Raw genomic sequence first — 21,922 nt, forward strand, 5'->3', positions numbered from 1 at the left:
AGGATTAAAACTCAATTCTATTGGCTGATTGGATCAACCAATAGGATTGTTTCCACTTTAATTCCTATTGGCTGATAAAATTCTATCAGCCAATCAGAATGTAAGGGACGCCATCTTGGATGACGTCACTTAAAGGGAACTTCATTTTCCAGTGACTATCAGAAAAAGAGGATGCTCTGCTCCAGATGTCTTGAAGATGGACCCGCTCCACGCCATATGGATGAAGATAGAAGATGCCGTCTGGATGATGACTTCTGCCCATTTGGATGAAGACTTCTGGCCGCTTGGATGAAGACTTCTGCCCGCTTAGATGAAGACTTCTGCAGGCTTGGATGAGGACTTCTGCCCGCTTGGATGAGGACTTCTGCCCGCTTGGATGTGGATGGATGTCCGGTCTTCGAAAACTGTAAGTGGATTGTCGGGGGTTAGTGTTAGGTTTTTTAAGGGTTTATTGGGTGTTTTTTATTTTTTAGCTTAGGGTTTGGGCACTGTAAAAGAGCTAAATGCCCTTTTAAGGGCAATGCCAATCCAAATGCCCTTTTCAGGGCAATGGTTAGCTTAGGTTTATTTAGATAGAGTTTTATTTGGGGGGGTTTGTTTGGGTGGGTGGTGGGTTTTACTGTTGGGGGGGTGTTTGTAATTTTTATTGCCAGGTAAAAGATCTGTTATTTTTGGGGCAATGCCCCGCAAAAGGCCCTTTTAAGGGCTATTGGCAGTTTAGTGTAGGCTATGGTTTTTATTATTTGGGGGGTCTTTTTTATTTTGATAGGGCTATTAGATTAGGAGTAATTCATTTTCTTTTTTTTTGATAATTTCGTTTTTTATTTTGTGTAATTTAGTGTGTTTTTTTGTAATTTAGATAATTGTATTTGATTAATTTAATTTATTTGATTTGATTGTAATGGTAGGTTTTAGTGTAAGGCAGGTTAGGTTTTATTTTACAGGTAAATTTGCATTTATATTAACTAGGTAGTTAGTAAATAGTTAATAACTATTTACTAACTAGTCTACCTAGTTAAAATAAATACAAACTTACCTGTGAAATAAAAATAAAACCTAAGATAGCTTCAATATAACTATTAGTAATATTGTAGCTCGCTTTTGTTTTTTTTACAGGTAAGTATATATTTAGTTTTAAATAGGAATTATTTAGGTAATAAATGTAAGTTTTATTTAGCTTTATTTTAATTATATTTAAGTTAGGGGGTGTTAGGGTTAGGGTTAGACTTATGCTTAGGGTTACGTTAAGGTTAGGTTTAGGGGTTAATATATTTATGTTGTGATGTGGGAGGCCAGAGGTTATGTGGGTAATATTTTAATTTAGTATATCTCATTGTGGGGGGCTTGCGGTTTAGTGGTTAATAGGTTTATTATAGCGATGGTGTGGGCGGACGGCAAATTAGGGGTTAATAATATTTAAGTAGTGTTTGTGATGCGGGAGGGCAGCGGTTTAGAGGTTAATAGGTTTATTATAGTGGCGACGATGTCAGGGAGCGGCGGAAGAGGGGTTAATACATTTTAATAGTGGCGGTGATGTCCAGAACGGCAGATTAGGGGTTAATAATTTTATTTTAGTATTTGCAATGCGGGAGGGCCTTGGTTTAGGGGTTAATAGGTAATTTATGGGTGTTAGTGTACTTTTTAACACTTTAGTTTAGTTCTCATAACTACTTGTCAGTTATAGGGTGTACTGCTCACTTTTTGGCCTCCCAAGCAAACTCGTAATACCGGCGCTATGGAAGTCCCATTGAAAAAGGACTTTTTTAAAAGTGCGGTACTGACGTTGCGTGATGGCCAAAATTGTGTGCGGTACACCTATACCTACAAGACTCGTAATAGCAGCGTTAGGGAAAAAGCAGCGTTATGAAGCATAACGCTGCTTTTTCACTCATAACGCCAAACTCGTAATCTAGCTGTTTGTTATTTTTTGTAATGTTAGTTTTTTTATATTTTGTAATTTTAGTGTTTATTATTTTTTGTAATTGTAGTTATAACATTTTTTTTGTAAGTAATGTATTTTTTTTTGTTTAGTTTAAGCTTAGGTTTTATTTTTTATTTCACAGGTAAGTTTGTATTTATTTTAACTAGGTAGTTAGTAATATTGTAACTTTAATTTAGGTCTATTTTAATTATGTTAACATAAGGGGGTGTTAGGTTTAGGGGTTAATAGTTTAATTAAGGTAGTTGCGATATGGGGGGAAGGCGGTTTAGAGGTTAATAATTTTGTTTAGTGTTTGATATATGGGGGGACGGCGGTTTAGGGGTTGATAGTTTTATTTAGGTAGTTGCGATGTGGGGGGATGGTGGTTTAGGGGTTAATAGGTTTATTTAGTTTTGGTGATTTAGAGGGATGGCAGTTTAGGTGCTAATACTTTAATTAGGTGTTTGTGATGTGGGAGGATGGCGGATTAGGGGTTAATACATTTTATTAGTGATTGTGATGTGTGGGGACAGCGGTTTAGGAGTTAATAGGTTTATTTATTGTCGGCGATGTGGGGGGATGGCGGTTTAGAGGTTAATAGCTTTATTTAGTGTTGGCGATATGGGTAGACAGCAGTTTAGAGGTTAATAGGTTTATTTAGTGTTGGCGATATGGAAAAATGGCAGTTTTAATGGTTAATAGGTTTAGTTAGTGTTTTATTTAGTGTTGGCGATGTGGGGGACACCAGTTTAGAATAGATTAGTTAGAATGAATAAGAAAGGATCCAAAAATTCGGAAACTGATTTATTTGTTTTCTGAATTTTTCAGGGATGTTATTATGGTGCCGATTCGGAAATGTACATGTCTAATAATAGCTACAATTATGTAAAGCTCCTGCTTTACATCACTAATCTGATATTTTATATTTATTTATTTTATATATATTTTTATGTAGTTTATGTATCCCCCTCACTCTTTAAACGATATTTTTCTGCAGTGTAGGGACCCATCCCTACCTATTCCCTGCCTAACATTTTTCTGTAGTGTAGGGAACCCCACTCCTCTCCCTCTTGCACTGGGTCACACACCCAACTCCTTCCCACCGCTCGCATCGGCACCAACGGAAGATCCTTACAGAAAGTGACACAGACAGAATTTCACCTTACGGCATTTTTAGTTTAATCACTAAACCAGATTACAATATTTTTTGGGGTCTTCCTCATGTATCTAATGGCTGTAACTGGCAATTCAAAAAGTAAGAAAGAGAGAGAGGAAGGATAGAACGATGTATTATTGTTATTATCAGTTTTTATTTTTATTAGTATTGTTGCAACAAAATATCAATTTTCCAAGGTTTAATAAATAATTCATGATGTGCTAAAAGTTTAGGCATTCGTTTTAATATTTAAATCAGAGGTGCCGGACTTTAGTGAGTTGTGGTCTACTTTTTTGTAAAAACTTGTGACAGAGATCTTCTTATGACAAATTTAAGAAAATTGCAAATGTAGCATTCTCCAAATGTTAAGAAAAATCAGGGTGTTCTTCACATAGTGCACAGAGTTAAGGATTTTTCACATTAGCAGTAATCTTTTAATTTACCAAAACTTTTTAAAGTTCCCAACCCCTGACATAGTAACTGTGGCATTGCCATTAAAATACAATTCACAATAATTAGAACACATAAATGCAAATAAAAAGAGAAGAGAGATAAAGAAGGGATACAAAGTGGAGAGAAACAAATAAAAAACAGATGGTAGAAACTTAAGATTGAGGAGAGACAGTGAGACTGGAGAGGAGAGATTAAAAGAGGAGGAAGAAAGGTGAAAAGGACGAGGAGGATGAGTAGAAATAAAATAATAGAAATAGATTTGTTTTCACTTATGTCACGTTTGAACAAATCCATATTTGTGTTTTTAATTCAGCATAATTCACTTCATCACCTCTAGAAGTAAAATAGTTAAAAGAAAATTCTGTGTCCTGTTTTAAGCTGAGGAAGGGGGTTAGGAGCATTTGTTCAGCAGAACACATTAGAGAAACTGAATCCCATTAAAAATAAACTGATGTTACTTAAAGCCTTCTCCTCTTATCTTGATCTGCTGCTCTGGTCCCCTGTCTGTAGCAATAGCTGCATGCTGGCTGATGTGAGAGTTTGACAGCACCATGCTTGGGTTGATTGTAGGAGGAGGGAAGGGAGGTCACTGCTGCGTGCCCTTTGTACAGCATTGTGCGTGGGGCTGAGAGGAGGGAAGCACAGACAATTGTTATGTTACAGTGGTGGAGAAGATCAGAGGGCTGCAAACATTAGTAAAGAAAGATAGGTATTGGCAGAAAAGCTCCATTTACAGTGGCCCCTCATACTGCTTATTGAGCTGATGATGCAGCTAAACACTTCAGGCTGCTCTGCCCCAAGCAATTAAAAATACACCAGCTTTGTGCACTTTACTCTCTGGAAGTTTAGGCCACCATTTATCAACTGCTAAACAAACAGTGTTCACTTGCGCCAACCTGTCCGCCAAGGATCACAGAATGCAGGCAGCATAATGCAGCAACACGCTCCCCATATTTAACATTACACAAGCATTTGCTTGTGCAATTCTGCCCCCTGCGCTCACACTAGCCCAATGACGTGTGAGTAGGGGTTGTCAATCACCCCAAATCAAAATGTACCCAGTGTTATTTAACCCCTTAATGACCAAGAACGTGCTATGTACTTCCTCAAAGAAATGGCAGTTAATGACCAAGGACGTACATTGCACATCCTCAGTCAAATTGAGCCCTCAAAGAGATTGTGATTGCTTCCAGCCACTCTCAGGGTATTGCAGCGATACCTCGATATTGAGGCATCGTGCAATACCCTTAAGGCAGTAACGCCAATCATTGGTGGCATGGAAGGGATAGGAAGAAGGTGGGTGGGCAGCCCATTGCTGGAGGGGGCAGGAGGAGGGTGGGAGGAGGTGTGAGAGGGGCAGGAGGGGGCATAAGAGGGGCGGGAGTGGGCGGAAGGGGGCTTGAGGGGGTGGGAGCGGGTGGGACTGCTACTCTACAGAAAAAAGTTTTTTAGTGAGTGGGAAGGAGGGAAAGGGTGGATATGTGCCTTGGGAAAGGGACCTGGGAGGGGGGAGGGGAATGAGGGGGGGCAGCTACACTACAGATTTTTTTTTAATTTATTTATCTAAAAAAAAAGAGTAAAAAATAAAGGAAACTGGGTACTGGGAGACAGTTGTCAGTACCTGACATGGCAGCTAATAGGTAGAGGGGGGAAGGTTAGAGAGTTGTTTGGGGGGATCAGGATAGTTGGGGGTTAAGGGGGATTCTACATTGCAGAATATACAGTGGGGAAAAAAAGTATTTAGTCAGCCACCAATTGTGCAAGTTCTCCCACTTAAGAAGATGAGAGAGGCCTGTAATTTTCATCATAGGTATACCTCAACTATGAGAGACACAATGTGGAAACAAATCCAGACAATCACATTGTCTGATTTGGAAAGAATTTATTTGCATATTATGGTGGAAAATACTTATTTGGTCACCTACAAACAAGCAAGATTTCTGGCTCTCACAGACCTGTATCTTCTTCTTTAAGAGGCTCCTCTGTCCTCCACTCATTACCTGTATTAATGGCACCTGTTTGAACTTGTTATCAGTATAAAAAAGACACCTGTCCACAACCTCAAACAGTCACACTCCAAACTCCACTATGGTGAAGATCAAAGAGCTGTCGAAGGACACCAGAAACAAAATTGTAGACCTGCACCAGGCTGGGAAGACTGAATCTGCAATAGGCAAGCAGCTTGGTGTGAAGAAATCAGCTGTGGGAGCAATAATTAGAAAATGGAAGACATACAAGACCACTGATAATCTCCCTCGATCTGGGGCTCCACACAAGATCTCGACCCGTAATGATCTCTACAATAAAGCTAAAATTATCCCTACAAGCTACCTAATTCCCAACTTTACTGCTGGACATAATACAAGTGTGGTGCACAGCGGCATTTAGCGGAATTCTAATTACCAAAAAGCAATGCCAAAGCTATATATGTCTGCTATTTCTGAACAAAGGGGATCCCAGAGAAGCATTTACAACCATTTTTGCCATAATTGCACAAGCTGTTTGTAAATAATTTTAGTGAGAAACCTAAAGTATGTTTTTATTTGATCGCATTTGGCGGTGAAATGGAGGCATGATATATACCAAAATGGGCCTAGATCAATAATTTGGGTTGTCTACTAAAAAAAATAATATATAAACATTTGAAGGGTTATTCAGGGATTCCTGACAGATATCAGTGTTACAATGTAACTATCGCCAATTTTTTGAAAAAATGGTTTAGAAATAGCAAAGTGCTACTTGTACTTATTGCCTATAACTTGCAAAAAAGCAAAGAACATGTAAACATTTCTTAACTCGGGACAAAATTTAGAAACTATTTAACATGGGTGTTTTTTGGTGGTTGTAGATGTGTAACAGATTTTGGGGGTCAAAGTTAGAAAAAGTGTGTTTTTTTCAATTTTTTTCAACATATTTTATAATTTTTTAAAGTAAATAATATGATTTGATGAAAATAATGGTATCTTTAGAAAGCCCATTTAATGGCGAGAAAAATGGTATATGATATGTGGGTACAGTAAATGAGTAAGAGGAAAATTACAGCTAAACACAAACACCGCATAAATGTAAAAACAGCCCTGGTCCTGGACGTTAAAAAAAATTGAAAAATGGTCTGGTCACTAAGGGGTTTATCCACTCGTTAATAGCTGGTGTACTGGCTAGAAAACTGTGGTCTTATGACTACTGCTTCAAAAGTTTTAGCTGCATTGAAGTTAACGTTCGTCAGGATAGCGCATCCTCATCGCCCTGTTTAATCAAAAATGCATTACAAAGTACAGTCACACTCATAACAATATCTAATAAAAAATATTTAATAAAAGAAATGCACAAAAAAGTCAAAGTGCTCAAAGATATTTACGGACATATATACACATAAATAGATATGTTTAAATATATAGACATATATAAATAAGTGCATTGGAGCCGTTTGCAGTTAAGAAGATGATACTATGTTAAATCAGATTTATGCAATATTCATATTTAATAAAGTGTTATAGTGTGTATTTACTGTAAATGTTTGACATTCCAACATTCTGCACATAGCCTAAGTCTATCCTACGTAATTATGAATGACAGGGTTAAGCATAAGGCTATCCTACATACTAATTTATATATGCGATAAGCATAAGGCTATCCTGCAAACTAATTAATGCCTGGCATAGGCGTAAGGCTAGGCTATCCTACATGCAAATTTATGCCTGGGATAAGCATAAGGCTATCCTACATACTAATAAATACCTGGAATAAGCATACGGCTATCCAACTTACTAATTAATACCTGGGACAAGCGTAAGGCTAGCCTACATATTAATTAATGCCTGGTATAGGCATAAGGCTATCCTATGTACTAATGAATATCTGTATCTGCATAAGGCTACATACTAAATAATGCCTAGGATAAGTATAAGGCTATCCTATATACTAATTAATGCTTGGGATAAGCATAAAACTATCCTACATACTAATAAATACATGGGATAAGCATAATGATATCCTACTTACTAATTAATACATGGGATGAGCATTAGGCTAGCCTACATATTAATTAATGCCTGGGATAAGCATAAGGCTATCCTATGTACTAATTAATGCCTTGGATTAGCAAAAGAATATCCTATGTACTAATCAATTCCTAGGATAAGCATAAGACTATCCTACATACTAATTAATACCTACAATAAGCATAAGGCTATCCTACATGCTAATGAAGGACTGGGTTAAGAATAAGGCTATCCTACATACTAATTAATGCCTGGGAGAAGCATAAGGCTATCCTTCCTATATACTAATGAATACCTGGAATAAGCATAATGCTATCCTACTTACTAATTAATGCCTAGGATAAGCATAAGGCTATTCTGCATACTAATTAATGCCTGGGATGAGCAAAAGGCTATCCTACATTCAATTTCATATCTGGGATAACAATAAGCAATATCCAATGTAATCCAGCACAAAGGGTAGGCAGGTGTGCACGCCAAAAGGTTACTGCAAATACCTGTGTCAATATGTCAACAATAAAATGAATAGGCAGCACCATCTAAAGTATGCAAAAATCTTCCCTTTATTATTTCATAAACAGGAGCAGGTATACAAATGACTACATTTCGGGTCACATACCCTTAGTCATGACTAAGGGTATGTGACCCGAAACATAGTAATTTTTATACCTGCTCCTGTTTATGAAAGAATAAAAGGAAGATTTTTGCATACTTTAGATGGTGCTGCCTATTCATTTTATTGTGGGATAATAATAAGGTTATCCTACATACTAATTAATACCTGGAATAAGCATAATCCTATCCTACATACTAATTAATGGCTAGGATAAGCATAAGGTTATTCTACATACTAATTAATACCTGTGATAAGCATAAGGCTACTCTAAGTACTAATAAATGCCTGTGATAAGCATAAGGCTATCCTACATACTAATTAATGCCTGGGATGAGCAAAAGGCCATCCTACATTCTAATTAATATCTGGGATAACCATAAGGCTATCCTACATACTAATTAATGCCTGGGATAAGCATAAGGCTATTCAATGTACTAATTAATGCCTGTGATGCGCAAAAGGCTATACTACGTAATAATTAATGCCTTGGATAAGTATAAGAATATCCTACATACTAATTAATATCTGAGATAAGAATAAGGCTATCCTACATGCTACTTAATGCCTGGGATAAGCATAAGGCTACCCTACATACTAATTAATGCATGTGATAATTATAAGGCTATCCTACATACTAATTAATGCATGTGATAAGCATAAGGCTATCCTACTTACTAATTAATATCTTGTATAAGCATAATCTATCCTACATACTAATTAATACCTGAGATAAACATAGGGCATTGCAACATACTAATTAATGCCTGGGATAAGCATAAGACTATCCTATGTACTAATTAATGCCTGGGATAAGCATAATGCTATCCTACCTACTAACTAAAGCCTGGGATAAGCATAAGGCTATCCTACCTACTAACTAATGAATGGGATAGGCATAAGGCTATTCTAGCTACTAATTAATGACTGGGATAATCATAAGACTTCCCTATGTATTAATTAATGCCTGGGATAAGCATAAGGCTGTCCTAAAGCTAATTAAGCTTAAACTTTATAGGGAATATGGACAGGCTTGTTGGGCCTATGGTTCTTATCTGCCATTAAAATTAATTTCTCTATCATTAGCATTACCATCCAATTGAAATAAAATGGATATTATAGCCAAAAGCTGTCATTGTACAAGAATTCTAGTGGTTCGTAATATGGGCCAGAGTTAGTAATTATGGCCTAGAAAACAAGTAGAGCTCAAAAGTACAAGCAGTGTAGTTTTTACCATTGCAAGAGCGCAACTCCTGCCGCTTCCATTTTTGTCTTTGTATTACAACTTCATGGTTAATATAAATTGTATGAGTGGTAATATATTGTATTCTAAAATATTAATGTCAGAGTTCTCTCAGATAATAGATTTCTATGGGGTGAGCACTAAAATTCATGTCAGATAACGGTCGAGAGCTAACCTCCTTGTCAACTTTGCTGCCTGGCTTCCTTACTTTCTCTCTACAAATACACCTACTCTAATTCTGGGGCACTTCAACATCCCCATTGACAACCCATCTGCCCCTGCTGCCTCTAAACTTCACTCTCTCACTAACTACTTCGGCCTCTCACAATCCACCTATTCCCTACTTACCGCGATGGACACTCTATTGATCTGGTATTCTCCTATCTCTGCTCCCCTCTGATGTTGCCTGTCACCCATTTCCCATCTCAGACCACCATCTACTCACCTTTAATCTTAATATATAGACTAAACCTACTTACCCCCCTCGCCCCAGCACCTGTAGAAATCTGCACATTGTGGACCCTCCCCAACTCTCCAACCTTATTCTAATATGACTCCCCCACACTTGCACGATATACTGCCCTGACCTTGCTATAACCCACTATGACAATACTCTCTCCTCTGCACTTGACACTCTCACTCTGCCCCAACTTTTCAAAGCCCCACGTCATCAGCTCCAGCACTGACTTTCCCAGCAAACATGCCACCTACAAAAATGCTCCCACACTGCTGAACATGCCTGGAGGAAATCCCGCTCTGAACCTGATTTCATGCACTATAAGTTCATTCTTTACTCTTACACCTCTGCCCTTCACTTAGCTAAGCAAACCTACTTCTCTTCTCTTATATCCACTCACTCCTCAAACCCTAAAAGACTTCTCCATTATCAACTCTCTACTCTACCCACTTGCACCACCCCCATAAATCTGCATTCAGTGCTCAAGACCTGGCTGACTACTTTTTCAATAAAACACCATCCGAAGAAACATCCCAACACAAGCCTGCAATCGCACAACTTCATTCCCAGTCACCCCCTCTGCCACTCTCTGCACCCTCCTCCCAACCACTGAGAGTGAAGTGGCTTCCCTATTGTCTTCCTCACACCTCACTACCTGCCACCTGACCCTATTCCTTTACATCTAATACCTTCTCTGTCTCCCACCCACACTCCGGCTCTTACTCACATATTCAACCTATCCCTTTCTACCGGCTCATTCCCTGCCTCCTTTAAACATGCAAAGGTCACCCCCATCCTCAAAAAACCCTCCCTTGACTCTAACTCTACTGCAAACTACCGCCCCATATCACTGCTCCCACTAGCATCAACATTCCTTGAAAAACTAGTTTTTGATCGCCTAACCCACTTCCTGTCCTTCAACTCATTGCTCGATCCCCTGCAATCTGGTTTCCGTCCCCAACACTCAACTGAGTCTGCCCTCACCAAGGTTACTAATGATCTCCTTTCTGCTAAAAACAAAGGCTACTACTCCATACTCATCTTACTTGACCTTTCTGCTGCCTTTGACACTGTTGACCGGACTCTCAGCTCTCATGGGCTCTGTGACACTGCCCTCTTCTGGATTCACTCTTATCTCTCTAAGAGATCATTTCCATCTATTTGCTGGTGACTCCTCCTCTCCATTGTGTCTGTCTCTTGGAGTACCTCAAGGCTCTGTCCTGGGTCCTCTACTCTTCTCTATTTACACTTCTTCACTGGGTAAACATATCAACAGCTATGACTTCAATATCACCTCTATGCTGATGATACCCAGATCTACCTTTCCACCCCTGCACTCCTTCTGTAAATTCTCACATCAGTGACTGCTTATCTGGCATTTCCTCCTGGATGGCCTCTCACCACCTAAAAATAAACATGTCCAAGACCGAACTACTTCTAATCCCCCCTCTAACTCTACTACAGTTTCTAATTTTTCCATCAATGTTGGCGGCACCACTATCTCCCCATCACCCCATGTCTGTTGCCTCGGACTCACACTTGACTCAAATCTGTCCTTCGTTCCCCGCATCCAATTGCTCTGTTCATCATGCCGCAACCACCTACGGAATATCTCCAAAATTCGTCCATTTCTGAGTGCTGAAACTTCTAAACAGCTAATCCACTCCCTGGTAATTTCCCGACTTGACTACTGTAATAACTTACTATCTGGCCTCCCTCTCTCCCACCTCTCTCCCCATCAATCCATCCTAAATGCATCTCCCAGGCTAATCCACCTCTGGCGATGCTCTGTTTCTGCTGCACCTCTCTTTGAGTCCCTTCACTGGCTCCCCATTCACAGCAGAATTAAATTCAAAATTATCATCCAGACCTACAAAGCTCTCAACAATGCTGCCCCACCCTACCTGTCCTCACTCATCAACAAATATACTCCAGCACGCCTCCTAAGATCCAACAATGACCTGCTCCATGCACCCTCTACCATCACCTCCTCTCATTCTAGACTACAGGACTTCTCTCATGCGGCATCAACCCTCTGGAATGCACTTCCCCGAGCTGTCAGACTTGCCCCTAATCTCTCCTCCTTTAAACATCCCCTAAAGACCTTTTTGTTCAGGGAAGCTTATCACCCGACTCATTAACAAATTAACTTCACTTACCTAACAGTTGCCCACATCTATCTCCTCACTAATATCATTCTCACCTTTGCAGTCCCCATCTGCTGTTTCCCATCCTCCTGCCCATCTAGATTGTAAGTTCCAACAGGAATAGGGCTCTCAATTCCCCCTGTATTTGTCTGTAAAATGTATTTTATTGTATTGTTTCTCCATTGTACTTTTGTCCTTGTATCATGGGCAGCGCTGCGGAATCTGTTGGCGCTTTATAAATAAATAAATAAATAATAATAATAATAACTCCATGGGCAGCAAAAAGTCAGCTTAAAGGGACATTATACACTAGATTTTTCTTTGCATAAAGGTTTTGTAGATGATCCAGTTACATAGCCTATATAGCTTATTTTTTTATTATTTTTTTACAAATGTATAGTTTTGCTTATTTTTAAATAATATTGCCCTGATTTTCAGACTAATAACCAAGCCCCAAAGTTTTAGGAGAATACGCATGTACACCTACTCCAGCTTGCTCCTGTTTGTGTAAGGGGGAGGGGGAAGTGTCTGCTTTTTTTGCTATAGAACGAATTGCATTGGGCTTGGTTAGGAGTCTGAAAATCAGTGTAAATAAGCAAAACAATACTTTAAAAAAAACAAAAACCTGTAATGGCTATATAAATGGATCATCTACAAAACATTTATGCAAAGAAAAATCTAGTGTATAATGTCCCTTTAAGTAGTGGAGTTTTTTATTTAGCTCTGTGCTATATGCTTTTAATGGTAATTGTACATAAAAGACTTCACAAATACATACACATACATACGCACATACACATATATACACACATACACATACACACATACGTACATACACACACATACACATACGTACATACACATACATACACATACGTACATACACATACACACACATACGTACATACACGTACACACACATACACATACGTACACACACATACACATACGTACATACACATGCACACACACACACATACGTACATACACATACACACACATACGTACATACACACACACACACACATACACATACGTACATACACATACGTACATACACATACACACATACGTACATACACATACACACACATACACATACGTACATACACATACGTACATACACATACGTACATACACATACACACACGTACACATACGTACATACACATACACACACATACACATACGTACATACACATACACACACATACACATACGTACATACACATACATACACATACGTACATACACATACACACACATACACATACGTACATACACATACACATACGTACATACACATAGACACACATACACATACGTACATACACATGCATACACATACGTACATACACATACACACACATACCATACGTACATACACATACACACACATACGTACATACACATACATACACATATGTACATACACATACACATACGTACATACACATACACACACATACACATACGTACATACACATGCACCTCTCAACCCTTCCCAGTCTTGCCCCTTGCTATAAAACTTATCCCTTTAAATCTTCTACAAAATCTTTTTTTCTTCATTAACCCAGTGTATTATGTCTAAATTCACCTTCATTAATGTATTTCCATAGCATTTCATTGTTTTTTTATGTACAGTAACAAGACATACGGCTAGATTTAGAGTTCTGCGGCCAAAGGGGTGCGTTAGCTACGCATGCTTTTTTTTCCCCGCACCTTTTAAATACCGCTGGTATTTAGAGTTCACAGAAGGGCTGCGTTAGGCTCCAAAAAAGGGAGCGTAGAGCATATTTAACGCCACTGCAACTCTCGATACCAGCGGTGCTTACGGACGCGGCCAGCTTCAAAAACGTGCTCGAGCAGGATTCCCCCATAGGAAACAATGGGGCTGTTTGAGCTGAAAAAAAAACCTAACACCTGCAAAAAAGCAGCGTTCAGCTCCTAACGCAGCCCCATTGTTTCCTATGGGGAAACACTACCTAAGTCTGCACCTAACACCCTAACATGTACCACGAGTCTAAACACCCCTAACCTTACACTTAATAACCCCTAATCTGCCGCTCCCGCTATCGCTGACCCCTGCATATTATTATTAACCCCTAATCTGCCGCTCTGTACACCGCCGCAACCTATGTTATCCCTATGAACCCCTAATCTGCTGCCCCTAACACCGCCAACCCCTACATAATATTTATTAACCCCTAATCTGCCGCCCCCGCTATCGCTGACCCCTGCATATTATTATTAACCCCTAATCTGCCGCTCCGTACACCGCCGCAACCTACGTTATCCCTATGTACCCCTAATCTGCTGCCCCTAACACCGCCGACCCCTATATTATATTTATTAACCCCTAATCTGCCGCCCCCAACGTCGCCTCCACCTACCTACAATAATTAACCCCTAATCTGCCGACCGGACCGCACCGCTACTCTAATGTATTAACCCCTAAAGCTAAGTCTAACCCTAACACTAACACCCCCCTAAGTTAAATATAATTTAAATCTAACAAAATAAATTAACTCTTATTAAATAAATTATTCCTATTTAAAGCTAAATACTTACTTGTAAAATAAATCCTAATATAGCTACACTATAAATTATAATTATATTGTAGCTATTTTAGGATTAATATTTATTTTACAGGCAACTTTGTAATTATTTTAACCAGGTACAATAGCTATTAAATAGTTAATAACTATTTAATAGCTACCTAGTTAAAATAATTACAAAATGACCTGTAAAATAAATCCTAACCTAAGTTACAATTAAACCTAACACTACACTATCAATAAATTAATTAAATACAATACCTACAATTATCTACAATTAAACCTAACACTACACTATCAATAAATTAATTAAATACAATACCTACAAATAAATACAATGGAATAAACTAACTAAAGTACAAAAAATAAAAAAGAACTAAGTTACAAAAAATAAAAAAATATTTACAAACATTAGAAAAATATTACAACAATTTTAAACTAATTACACCTACTCTAAGCCCCCTAATAAAATAACAAAGACCCCCAAAATAAAAAAATGCCCTACCCTATTCTAAAATTAAAATAGAAAAGCTCTTTTACCTTACCAGCCCTTAAAAGGGCCATTTGTGGGGCATGCCCCAAAGAATTCAGCTCTTTTGCCTGGAAAAAAAACATACAATACCCCCCCCCAACATTACAACCCACCACCCACATACCCTTAATCTAACCCAAACCCCCCTTAAATAAACCTAACACTAAGCCCCTGAAGATCTTCCTACCTTATCTTCACCTCGCCGGGTATCAGCGATCCGTCCAGGCTCCGATGTCTTGATCCAAGCCCAAGCGGGGGGCTGAAGACATCCATCCTCCGGCTGAAGTCTTGATCCAAGCAGGCAGAAGAGGACATCCGGACCGGCAAACATCTTCATCCAGGAGGCATCTTCTATGTTCTTCCATCCGATGACGACCGGCTCCATCTTGAAGACCTCCACCGCGGATCCATCCTCTTCTTCCGAGGACTAGACGACGAATGAAGGTTCCTTTAAGGGACGTCATCCAAGATGGCATCCCTCGAATTCCGATTGGCTGATAGGATTCTATCAGCCAATCGGAATTAAGGTAGGAAAATTCTGATTGGCTGATGGAATCAGCCAATCAGAATCAAGTTCAATCCGATTGGCTGATCCGATCAGCCAATCAGATTGAGCTTGCATTCTATTGGCTGATCGGAACAGCCAATAGAATGCGAGCTCAATCTGATTGGCTGATTGGATCAGCCAATCGGATTGAACTTGAATCTGATTGGCTGATTCCATCAGCCAATCAGAATTTTCCTACCCTAATTCCGATTGGCTGATAGAATCCTATCAGCCAATCGGAATTCGAGGGACGCCATCTTGGATGACGTCCCTTAAAGGAACCTTCATTCGTCGTCTAGTCGTCGGAAGAAGACGATGGATCCGCGCCGGAGGTCTTCAAGATGGAGCCGGTCGTCATCGGATGGAACAACATAGAAGATGCGGCTTGGATGAAGATGTTTGCCGGTCCGGATGCCCTCTTCTGCCCGGATAGGATGAAGATCTCTTCCCGAAGATGGACTTCTTCATTTGCCGCTTGGATCAAGACTTCAGCCGGAGGATGGACGTCACTCTTTAGCCCCCGCTTGGGCTTGGATGAAGACATCGGAGGCTCTTCTGGACCGATCGGTGAACCCGGTGTGGTGAATACAAGGTAGGGAGATCTTCAGGGGCTTAGTGTTAGGTTTATTTAAGGGGGGTTTGGGTTAGATTAGGGGTATGTGGGTGGTGGGTTGTAATGTTGGGGGGGGGGTATTGTATGTGTTTTTTTTACAGGCAAAAGAGCTGAATTCTTTGGGGCATGCCCCGCAAATGGCCCTTTTCAGGGCTGGTAAGGTAAAAGAGCTTTGAACTTTTTTAATTTAGAATAGGGTAGGGCATTTATTTTACAGGTAATTTTGTAATTATTTTAACTAGGTAGCTATTAAATAGTAAATAACTATTTAATAGCTATTGTACATGGTTAAAATAAATACAAAGTTGCCTGTAAAATAAATATTAATCCTAAAATAGCTACAATATAATTATAATTTATATTGTAGCTATATTAGGGTTTATTTTACAGGTAAGTATTTAGCTTTAAATAGGAATAATTTATTTAATAAGAGTTAATTTATTTAGTTAGATTTAAATTATATTTAAGTTAGGGGGGTGTTAGTGTTAGGGTTAGACTTAGCTTTAGGGGTTAATACATTTATTATAGTAGCGGTGTGGTCCGGTCGGCAGATTAGGGGTTAATTATTGTAGGTAGGTGGAGGCGACGTTGGGGGCGGCAGATTAGGGGTTAATAAATATAATATAGGGGTCGGCTGTGTTAGGGGCAGCAGATTAGGGGTACATAGGTATAATGTAGGTTGCGGCGGTGTACGGAGCGGCAGATTAGGGGTTAAAAAAAATATGCAGGTGTCAGCGATAGCGGGGGCGGCAGATTAGGGGTTAATAAATATTATGTAGGTGTCGGCGGAATTAGGGGCAGCAGATTAGGGGTACATAGGGATAACGTAGGTGGCGGCGGTGTGCAGTCGGCAGATTAGGGGTTAAAAAAATTTAATAGAGTGGCGGCGATGTGGGGGGGCCTCGGTTTATGGGTACATAGGTAGTTTATGGGTGTTAGTGTACTTTAGAGCACAGTAGTTAAGAGCTTTAGAAACCGGCGTTAGCCCAGAAAGCTCTTAACTACTGACTTTTTTTTTGCGGCTGGAGTTTTTTCGTTAGATTTCTAACGCTCACTTCAGCCACGACTCTAAATACCGGCGTTAGAAAGATCCCATTGAAAAGATAGGATACGCAATTGACGTAAGGGGATCTGCGGTATGGAAAAGTCGCGGCTGCAAAGTGAGCGTTAGACCCTTTCCTGACTGACTCTAAATACCAGCGGTAGCCCAAAACCAGCGTTAGGAGTCTCTAACGCTGGTTTTGACGGCTAACGCCAAACTCTAAATCTAGCCGATAGTATTTAATACCAGGTTTGAAAGAGGTATTTTTTGGATTATGCACAGGCTCAAAACTTAACCAAGGACTTATAATACAGGACTTATAATACAAGGACAATGAGGGTGCTACTACCACTTGGTGCTATTCATTAAAAGTACAGGGTACAATAAATAACTATCAGTCATGTTACAATACTTTGGCTAAAGTTTTAACCAAACACTAGAAATACCAGATTGTGCGTTATTGTTTGCACAGTGCAGAGTACAATGTAATGCACCACATGCTAACGATTGTGCGTCACTTGTATTTAGACCTATATAATAAATAGTACTATGTAATGCACCACATGCTAACGATTGTGCGTCACTTGTATTCTAGGTATATATAATAAATAGTACTATGTAACGCACCACATGCTAACGATTGTGTGTCACTTGTATTCTAGGCCTATATAATAAATAGTACTATGTAACGCACCACATGCTAATGATTGTGCGTCACTTGTATTCTAGGCCTATATAATAAATAGTACTATGTAACGCACCACATGCTAACGATTGTGCGTCACTTGTATTCTAGGCCTATGTAATAAATAGTACTATGTAACGCACCACATGCTAACGATTGTGCTTCACTTGTATTCTAGACCTATATAATAAATAGTACAATGTAACGCACCACATGCTAACAATTGTGCTTCACTTGTATTCTAGGCCTATATAATAAATAGTACTATGTAACGCACCACATACTAACGATTGTGCTTCACTTGTATTCTAGACCTATATAATAAATAGTACTATGTAACGTACCACATACTAACGATTGTGCTACACTTGTATTCTAGGCCTATATAATAAATAGTAATATGTAACGCAACACATGCTAATGATTGTGCATCACTTGTATTCTAGACCTATATAATAAATAGTACTATGTAACGCACCACATGCTAACGATTGTGTGTCACTTGTATTCTAGACCTATATAATAAATAGTACTATGTAACGCACCACATGCTAACGATTGTGCGTCACTTGTATTCTAGGCCTATATAATAAATAGTACTATGTAATGTACCACATGCTAACGATTGTGTGTCACTTGTATTCTAGACCTATATAATAAATAGTACTATGTAACACACCACATGCTAACAATTGTGCTTCACTTGTATTCTAGGCCTATATAATAAATAGTACTATGTAACGCACCACATGCTAACGATTGTGCGTCACTTGTATTCTAGACCTATATAATAAATAGTACTATGTAACGCACCACATGCTAACGATTGTGCTTCACTTGTATTCTAGGCCTATATAATAAATAGTACTATGTAATGTACCACATGCTAACGATTGTGTGTCACTTGTATTCTAGACCTATATAATAAATAGTACTATGTAACACACCACATGCTAACAATTGTGCTTCACTTGTATTCTAGACCTATATAATAAATAGTACTATGTAACGCACCACATGCTAATGATTGTGCGTCACTTGTATTCTAGGCCTATATAATAAATAGTACTATGTAACGCACCACATGCTAATGATTGTGCATCACTTGTATTCTAGGCCTATATAATAAATAGTACAATGTAACGCACTACATACTAATGATTGTGCTACACTCGTATTCTAGGCCTATATAATAAATAGTACTATGTAACGCACCACATGCTAATGATTGTGTATCACTTGTATTCTAGGCCTATATAATAAATAGTACTATGTAACGCACCACATGCTAACGATTGTGCTTCACTTGTATTCTAGGCCTATATAATAAATAGTACTATGTAATGCACCACATGCTAACGATTGTGTGTCACTTGTATTCTAGGCCTATATAATAAATAGTACTATGTAACGCACCACATGCTAACGATTGTGCGTCACTTGTATTCTAGGCCTATATAATAAATAGTACTATGTAACGCACCACATACTAACGATTGTGTGTCACTTGTATTCTAGGCCTATATAATAAATAGTACTATGTAATGCACCACATGCTAACGATTGTGCGTCACTTGTATTCTAGGCCTATATAATAAATAGTACTATGTAACGCACCACATGCTAATGATTGTGCGTCACTTGTATTCTAGGCCTATATAATAAATAGTACTATGTAACGCACCACATGCTAATGATTGTGCATCACTTGTATTCTAGGCCTATATAATAAATAGTACAATGTAACGCACTACATACTAATGATTGTGCTACACTCGTATTCTAGGCCTATATAATAAATAGTACTATGTAACGCACCACATGCTAATGATTGTGCGTCACTTGTATTCTAGGCCTATATAATAAATAGTACTATGTAACGCACCACATGCTAACGATTGTGCTTCACTTGTATTCTAGGCCTATATAATAAATAGTACTATGTAATGCACCACATGCTAACGATTGTGTGTCACTTGTATTCTAGGCCTATATAATAAATAGTACTATGTAACGCACCACATGCTAACGATTGTGCGTCACTTGTATTCTAGGCCTATATAATAAATAGTACTATGTAACGCACCACATACTAACGATTGTGTGTCACTTGTATTCTAGGCCTATATAATAAATAGTACTATGTAACGCACCGCATACTAACGATTGTGCTTCACTTGTATTCTAGGCCTATATAATAAATAGTACTATGTAACGCACCACATACTAACGATTGTGTGTCTCTTGTATTCTAGGCCTATATAATAAATAGTACTATGTAACGCACCACATGCTAATGATTGTGCGTCACTTGTATTCTAGACCTATATAATAAATAGTACAATCTAACGCACCACATGCTAACGATTGTGCATCACTTGTATTCTAGGCCTATGTAATAAATAGTATTATGTAACGCACCACATGCTAACGATTGTGCGTCACTTGTATTCTAGACCTATATAATAAATAGTACTATGTAACGCACCGCATACTAACGATTGTGCGTCACTTGTATTCTAGACCTATATAATAAATAGTACTATGTAACGCACCGCATACTAACGATTGTGCGTCACTTGTATTCTAGGCCTATGTAATAAATAGTATTATGTAACGCACCACATGCTAACGATTGTGCGTCACTTGTATTCTAGACCTATATAATAAATAGTACTATGTAACGCACCGCATACTAACGATTGTGCGTCACTTGTATTCTAGACCTATATAATAAATAGTACTATGTAACGCACCGCATACTAACGATTGTGCGTCACTTGTATTCTAGACCTATATAATAAATAGTACTATGTAACGCACCGCATACTAACGATTGTGCGTCACTTGTATTCTAGACCTATATAATAAATAGTACTATGTAACGCACCGCATACTAACGATTGTGCGTCACTTGTATTCTAGACCTATATAATAAATAGTACTATGTAACGCACCGCATACTAACGATTGTGCGTCACTTGTATTCTAGACCTATATAATAAATAGTACTATGTAATGCACCACATGCTAACAATTGTGCTTCACTTGTATTCTAGGCCTATATAATAAATAGTACTATGTAACGCACCACATACTAACGATTGTGCGTCACTTGTATTCTAGGCCTATATAATAAATAGTGCAATGTAACGCACCACATACTAATGATTGTGCTACACTTGTATTCTAGGCCTATATAATAAATAGTACTATGTAACGCACCACATACTAATGATTGTGCGTCACTTGTATTCTAGACCTATATAATAAATAGTACTATGTAACGCACCACATGCTAATGATTGTGCGTCACTTGTATTCTAGGCCTATATAATAAATAGTACTATGTAACGCACCACATACTAATGATTGTGCGTCACTTGTATTCTAGGCCTATATAATAAATAGTACTATGTAACGCACCACATGCTAACGGTTGTGCGTCACTTGTATTCTAGGCCTATATAATAAATAGTACAATGTAACGCACCACATACTAACGATTGTGCTACACTTGTATTCTAGGCCTATATAATAAATAGTACTATGTAACGCACCACATGCTAATGATTGTGCGTCACTTGTATTCTAGACCTATATAATAAATAGTACTATGTAACGCACCACATGCTAACGATTGTGCGTCACTTGTATTCTAGGCCTATATAATAAATAGTACAATGTAACGCACCACATACTAACGATTGTGTGTCACTTGTATTCTAGGCCTATATAATAAATAGTACAATGTAACGCACCACATACTAACGATTGTGTGTCACTTGTATTCTAGGCCTATATAATAAATAGTACTATGTAACGCACCACATACTAATGATTGTGTGTCACTTGTATTCTAGGCCTATATAATAAATAGTACAATGTAACGCACCACATACTAACGATTGTGCGTCACTTGTATTCTAGGCCTATATAATAAATAGTACAATG

Source organism: Bombina bombina, chromosome 7 (genome assembly GCF_027579735.1).
Source record: "Bombina bombina isolate aBomBom1 chromosome 7, aBomBom1.pri, whole genome shotgun sequence".
Classification (NCBI taxonomy): domain Eukaryota; kingdom Metazoa; phylum Chordata; class Amphibia; order Anura; family Bombinatoridae; genus Bombina; species Bombina bombina.